A 7705-nucleotide genomic window follows, 5' to 3' on the forward strand; every position below is an offset into this window, starting at 1 on the left:
AGGCTGGGGGCTAAGCCCGAGCGTGAGCCGGCCCGCCGCCGCCACCGGGGGAGGGCTCCGGCACACGGTCACGGCCCGGAGAGGTGACAACGGCCACCCAGCCCTGCCCTTCTGAGCACCTTCCGTGCCCGGCACCTCTAGCTGGGGTAAAAGCGGAGTGAGAGGTTTCACGAGGCCGAGCTATATTTAGCAAAGCGGTGTGAATCGATAGCGGGAAGGCGCGGGAGGAGAAGGAGGCGAATCCGTTTGCTGGTGGTGCTCAGGCAGTATCCTGAGGACCACGGGCTGTGGCCCAGCGTGGGTGCCCACTGGGCACTGCTCTCGGGGAGAGGATGGGCCGGGCCCACCAAGGCTGCGGAGAGATTCTCAGTGGTTTTGGAGACTGCTTTCCCCTCTCTTTTCTCACCTTGCCGTACGCTGGTGGGGAAAGTTTAGCGTGGGGACCGGGTTTGTTCCACCTGTTGCTCCATGGCGCCGCTCAGATTTTGCCAGCAAAGTGGATAACCAAACACACAACTACCAACGCTGCCCGCAGTTACCGTGCATCACCCTCAAATGCAGAGCATAGAGCTGCTGCAGCGTTTCATATACAGGTCTATGCACGGGCATATACACATTATTTGCCCCGGTGTTTTAAGTGCTAACAAGTGCAAGTTCAGTGTTTTAGAAGCGAAGCTTTGCCCTCAGCTCCACTCAGCCAACCTCCAGACTGTGTATGAATGTGTACATACATAGGTGCATGTGTTTCCTCAGACCGGATAATTTAATCTTCTTACATTCATATTATATAATGGGAATGTATGTGGGTGTTTTACATCAGGCTTCGGCAAGCTGCTGCTTTGTGCCAGATTAAAATGATTCACAAGGAGCTGATCTAGACCCTGCAGACGTGTGGAAATTCGGATGGGTGCGGGTGAGGACACTGCGAAGGGCTACCAGTAACCTTACCAGTAACCTTCTGCAGCCTTCTCGGGAGGGCGGCAGCAGGACAGACTCACTGCGCACAGCCCCCGAGCCCTCACCAAACCTCCTCGAAGTTTGGAGCCGGGGAGAAGAGTAAGAAGGCAACCAAGTCTCCAAAGCACCGGGGAAATGGCTCCCCTGCATTTCGCTGGCCTGGCCGCCGGGACCCCCTCTCCCTGCTGCGTAGGCCGGGACACACGTGCTTGTCCTTACTGGTTTTGCTAATTTCTGCCCTAAAAGAAGACAACGGCTTGACTTTTAAAAGACTTTTTTGAAGTTGAACGGCCTAAGTTGGTGCCTGATGGTACGTGCAGGGGCCGGGAGACCACTCAGAGAAGGAGAGAGGCAGGGTAGCTGCTTCAGGCGGTGTCGATCCATATTATGAGGTCTCTTCAAATGAATTTTACAGCCTGCCCTGAGTGCCCTCGTCTCCCACCATGTTCAGCTGAAACCTGGGACATGAGATGGAGCCATAGCTCAGATCCCTGGGATGTTTCATCAGAAAAAAGCCTGTCTGTCTCCCTCAGACATATGCATACTTAGTACGGATTTCTTGTTCATACAAAATAAAAGTCAATGAAAAACTCACATGCTCCCACAAGTCCCTTTCGCATCAGGCACACCGAGTCGTCTCTCTAAATGCCTTCCTACACTTGGCAGGGCTTGAGGTCCAAGGTCTTCCCCTCCTTGAAAAGCAAGTTCCTTTAGATATCTAATTCTTGACACACTCAAGCCCCCGAAAGGAGACCTGAGGACAGGACTGGGGCTCTCCCTCCCCTCCCACTACCCTCCAGAGCTCCCGCAACCACTGCTGAGAAAAAGCAGCTCAGATCAACTCTTCATCCATGTCCTCTGGACGCTCGGTTTGCCATCCCAGCTGGCACGGGCAGATAGTTTCATGGTTGCACCTAGATAACAGCTTTTTGAGGGGAGGGGGGAACCCTAGCAAAAGTCCCCAGGCGCGTACGTGCTGAGGGTGTGGATTACTTCCCAGCGACTTGGTGAGAACATCGGCCCCGTCCCTAGCCAATTCCCATCGGGAGGCCTGGGGATCGGTGCTTTTATTGCTCGCTTTGGCTCTAAGCCACCATGAGATTTATTCGTGTGATTAACCATAAGCGTGTTAATAGTCTTTTTGAAAGAAAAGGCACACCTCCCGTGATTTCCATCAACCTCGCTTGGGTGCTTTGCTGGATCAGGCACGGCTTAATTCCAACCCTCCCCCCACAAGTGTAATGTTTCTTGGGTGAGGTGTGTACCGGGAACTCTGCACCTTTGGCCCTTCCCCTGGGGGAAGTCTTTTGCGAAAGTATTCAGGTATCCCAGGAGATGTTTTATAAGCCTTGGGAGGTGTTCTCCACACAGCAGAGTTCTCCTATAGAAGCTGTGCCTCCTTCTTCGGTGTTTGCCCCAGCCAGGTATGAAAAGCCAGGGCTACAGGGGCAGAGTAGGAGGAGCTGTTGTACCCTCATCTGCAGCTCCTACCTTAATAAGAACAAGCTTCCCCTTGTAGATAAGCCCTTATATCAATGTCTGGGCTGAAAGTGAGGGAGAGCATTAACCCTTGAGCTGCTGAGCCCCTGCCTTAGAAATCCACGCGTCCAAGCAATCAGTTTTCATTACATCTCAGATCTTTAAAGGCCAAATTGTCACTCCTCTCAGGGGGCGAAGCAAGAGGAGTTTCCCACCATCCGTGGCTGCACAGCCAGGAAGCAGAACACGGGAGGAGAGAATAAAATGGGATCCGATCAAAGTATTGAACTGCAAAGTATTTAATTGCCAATGAGAACTGTGCTCTTCCTCCGCTCCAGTGACGGGAGCAAGACGCAAGCACTTCAAAGTGCCATATTTTTGCCTTTTGTTTTCAGCCAGTTCTAGTAAACGGAGCCCAGCCTGCCCTGATTTCCACTTCTTTCCTCATCTCACATGCTCACCAGACCCCCGATTCACTGCCGCGTATTTTTGCATTAGACACTTGGGACTACCTGGTCACCTGGGGGTAGAAGCAGCAGCCCTTGGACTCTCAGCTGGGGTAAACAGATTTCCAGGGCGCTGAGCTGATTGAAACCAGATGAGCTCTCACGGCTTTTGGGTTTGGTTTTTTTTTTTTTTTTTTTTTTTTTTTCCTTCAGTTAATTTTATAAATCTCTGTAATATTTTGGGGTTTGGGACAGTGTAAACAAACAGAAGGCAAACAAGTGATAACAGCCGTTCACTCGTACGTTACAAATCAGCAGCAATCTAGCGGGAGCAGCACACCGGTGAAGAACAGACCATCGCTATCCCCATAGAAGGCACTTGTGTATAACCAGAGCCAAGGAGAAATAAAACTCCGGGGGGGGGAGGGGTCATTTCCCCAGGTTTTCCCCTAACCTGCTTGCAGTGTAAGAGTTTTCATTGCGTTTGCCTTCAACCATGCAGATACTTCAACCATAGTACCCGTCCAGATTTGGAGGCAGCCGAGGGCCACGGGGGCTACTCGCATGATAGCCATGGGGCTGAGCATCTCTGCAGCAGTGCTGGCATCCCAGACCCTCCACGGCCCTACACACTGCCGCATCCCCTTTGCCGGGGGGGTAAGTAAGGCTGCACGAGGCGACGTGACCGGCACAGGGTCACCCCCAGGGTCACCTCCATTTGGGAGCGGAGCTTGCCGGCTCCTGTCTCCCAGCCAGCGTCGCGAATCCTACGGGGAAAGTTTCCTAGTGAAAAAATAAACTCTTCCCACTCGGAATTTAAAAACAAAACCATGGAAACATTTCTCTCCATCCTAATGTTTTGCAAAAAGTTATTTTAACAAATTTAAATTTGGGGCTCGATTTGACCGGCCGATGCCCTTTGAAATAGTTGAAACCGGGCCATCGCCGCAACCATGTCGGAGCCAGACCTCAAGCTCTGGCTCGCCTGACACCCCCACCAGCACCCGGGACATTAAAGCCCCTCTCCTCAGCCAAGGGGGCGGTGGTGGTCAGCCTCTCCCAGATTCCTGTTACCTGCACACACGGGAGCTTCCGTGCAGCAAGCAGGAGCTTGCTTTGCTCCCCCGTGTTTCACGGCCCCCCATAAATAGTTTGCGTGCCCGGGGATGCTGTGGACAGATTGAAACCATTGCCACCTTCAGCCTGCCACCTCGGTAGCATCGTCAAAGACTGTGCCATACGCCTCTGCTCAGCAAAAGCTTCCTAAGGGGGCAGTGACTACAGCTCAGTCAAACTCCGGGCTGTCCCTGCATGGCCCTACCTGTGCCTGACCCGGCACGAACCCTCTCCTTTCCACACTTGTGGTGCACGGTCTATTTATTTCCTCGGAAAAAAAAATAGGCTCTCTCTCTCACGGTGTCATTCTTTCCAGCCGCTTTCCACACAGCATCGCATTTCACAGTGACTTCCAGATGGTGCTTGAGAAGAAAAAGCCACGTGGATGTGCTGCCCTGCATGGCTGGTTGCGAGGCAGGTTGGGGAGCAGAGAGGAAAAATGGGGTTTGTGCCCCGTGTCAAGAAGCAAGGAGGATGGATACAGCTGGCAGAGCAGAGGGGTTTGATTTTACGGACACAGATGGGCTGCTAAGGGGCCAGGAATTGAATCTGGTTTTCTAACGTTGCCTCTGGTTTTATTTCACATTGACCCCCAGGACAGAAGGGGCCACAGTGGGAGCCAAGCCCACAGCACCCCAGCAAGGCTGGCCAGGGGGATGCTCAGCAGGTTTCCATCCAGCTCTGCAGGACCAATTCAGCAAAGCCCTTAAGCTTGTCCTGATAATTAAGTTTGTGCTTAAGGGCTTTACTGAACTGGGGCCTTTGCTGGCACGGTGGCAGCTGCTGTAGATAAGCAGGAGGAGAGGAGAGGGGGTGGTGATGGAGAGGAGGAAAGGACGGAAGACACAGTCACATCTCTGGTTTGAGAAACCTAAAATGTGATGAACTTGTTTGTTTTCTCCACGGTTTTCCTTGCTTTTCTTATCCATTGCTAAAGACAGCACAGCTCATTGGCCCCATGTCCATCCTGGCCAGTGTTTCATCCAGTCCCTGGTCCTGGCCATCCATGCCCCCACGTAGCCGTCAGGCTTCCCAGGCACGTCTGCCCTTCGGGGCTGGTCTCTGTGATGGGGACAAGGGGAAGACTATGCCTGCTCTTCCCTGACTTTCCATGCAGATGCAGCACAAAAATCATCGAGGATGGGGAGAGGGGCAGAGGAAGGAGGTATAAAAGCAGTCTGTGCCCTCACTTTCTGTGCTGTTAAAAACAAGCGATTGGTTGGGGTTTGTTTTTTCTTGGAGCGAACAGCCAAGAGGTTGAAACAGCATCATCTTTACTCTCCCTGGCCCTCTCTCTTGCCCACTGCTCCCACCAGAAGGGCAGAGTTTCACAGCCATTTTGCAATAAGGTAAAGTCCACTGAGAAGCAGAGAATTGGGCTCAAAACCCCGGGCAAGGGCGTTTGATGGGGACCTCATATGGCTTAGACGTCCCACTAGCACCTCCTTCAGGTTCCTGTAAAAGGAGGTGTCATCTCCGTCCTTCTGCTGAACCCTGACAGAACTCGCAGGGGATCTGCTCCGAAACAGCGTGGACAAACCGTGGAGCTCCACGTTCAGGGGAGGAGAAAGTGTTCTCGCTGGTCTGCTTTGGAGATGACCAAGGACCCGGCACCCGCAAGGAAGTCAGCAGGAGATGCGAGCTCTCAGTGCAGCTCCGCATCATGCCAATACAAAAGGACACGTTAAGAACAAAGAGTGTCTGGGTTAATATTTATATTCTGTCAGGGGAAGTGAAATGCATTTTGGCTGGAATCGGTCTATGGAAAATATTTTCATTTAAAAAATTGAATCCTTTACTGAATCACTGCATTTCACCTTTTCATTACGCTAGGGGTTTATTTATTAGCAGGTTTGATTTTTTTACCAGCGTGTCCTGCTGGTACTTATTTCCCTTTTTTAATCTGTTGGTTAGTAGTTCCCTGAGAAGAGTTGACCTAGAGACAACACCAGCCCTTGCCACTTTCTGGCAGGTCACTGGACAGGGAGACACTGGGGGCCTGAGAACCGCAGAGGCGAGTCCCCTGCCCAAAAGGGAGAGAGGCAACGTGTAAATCCAAGTGTCAGGAAGACACCAAAACATGGGAGCTGACCAGGGGAATTTATCGCTTCTGTAAGATCTCATCTCTGCTGTGGTACTTTTTTGGCTCTGCTGCTGTAATTAAAGCAATGCGGCTCTCCACTGTGGCTGCTGCTATAAGAGCACAAAGCAGCTTTTACACCAGTAATGCTATTTTTGCACGGAAAGAGGACTAATGTTATCAATGTCAAGCACATCTGTCCCGATATAACTGAGCCAATGCTCTAGCTTCGGCTGCCCTAAGTGCAGGTAAGCCATCGCGTCCCCACCACAAAGCGTGGGAGAGGCTGAATGGGTGGGGGCAAGGCAGTCCTCAGGAAGTTCCCCAGCAAGGTTAGCTGCATTAAGAAGAGTTGAAAGGACTGAGGAGAGAAAATCACTACTAAAGTTTAATGAAGTTACAAGGATGGTTGCTCACCCAGCACTCAGCCCCAAGCTTCGCTGGTTGTTGGATAAAAGCCCTTTAAAGGCAGACTAGGAACAGCTACGGCCACAGTGCAGATGAGGGGCAGAGGACACCTGAACCAGGCCGTGCTGGGAGGTCTGGCTTCTCACATGCATCCAGGTCCTCCAGGGTCATGGCACGTTCGAGCTTGGGGAGCGGATCCAGGCACTCGGGACAGAGGGACTCAGACCTTGGTCTTGGTGGTGATTGTCCCGCTGCTCTCTCCTGTGCGTGCACATGTGTGCAAGAGCCAGCGTGGTCCCGTATGGTCATAACCCTGTCCCATCCCAGTCTTGATGAAAGGTTCTTACTGGTGCCTATTAAATCAAACCATGATGCTCAGCCCCAGCCTTCACTCTGACCTAAAGAGACCTATATCTCTCAAGGAGCAAGAAATAATCCCATAAAATCCTCAGCTTCCTACTTAAGAGCAGAGGCTAGTTATCCTTTTGCCTTCTGCTCCGAAAGCTCGCTTAGACAGGGATCGATGCAGTAATTGCTTCTTTGGGGACTCGAGGAATGAATAGCTAAAGTAGCTCAGCTCTGCAGTCCTGCGCTTACCCAGCGGCAGCTCTTCCCTTCCTCCAGCCTGGACCCAATGGGGATGAGGGCTCCTGCTCCTGGTGAGCCATCTCGCTCCCTGCTCCATGACCCACCACCCAGAGTAACGGTGTAGCAGGACAGTTCCTCCCTCCCCTTGCCCACCACTACTCCTGCCGTTCCCGAAGCAGCGGGGAAAGGACCCCGGCCCCAGCTCCTCACATCCCATACGGTTACAAATGCGGGGATGGGACACGGTCTTCACTGCGTAACCCCTTCTTCCAGCAAGGCCCCCAGCGAGGGTCACTGCGGTTAGTTTTGCACAGCTCTGGGTACTTCCCATGGCAGGAAGGGGCACAGCGGCTGCTGTCCTCTGGCAGCTGAATCGTTTGGCCAGCCTGCAGGGGAAGGGACGAGATTTATCTAAAATCTGTCACTGCAGATGAAAAATTGTAGTCGGAGAGCTCGGTCATGCTGCAACAGAAGAGACAAACCTCCACCGACCTCGGTGCAGTTGCACCACAGGAAAACCCACATCCTCTGCCCCGCTGCGGGGACCGCTCCCGGCTGCTGAGGGCACCCAGCACACGCAGCAGACCCGTCCCAGCCTGGGCCTGGAGATGGGGGCAGCCCCCCCACCTGC

The sequence above is a fragment of the Charadrius vociferus genome, unplaced genomic scaffold (genome assembly GCF_000708025.1).
Source record: "Charadrius vociferus isolate BGI_N301 unplaced genomic scaffold, ASM70802v2 scaffold610, whole genome shotgun sequence".
NCBI lineage: Eukaryota > Metazoa > Chordata > Aves > Charadriiformes > Charadriidae > Charadrius > Charadrius vociferus.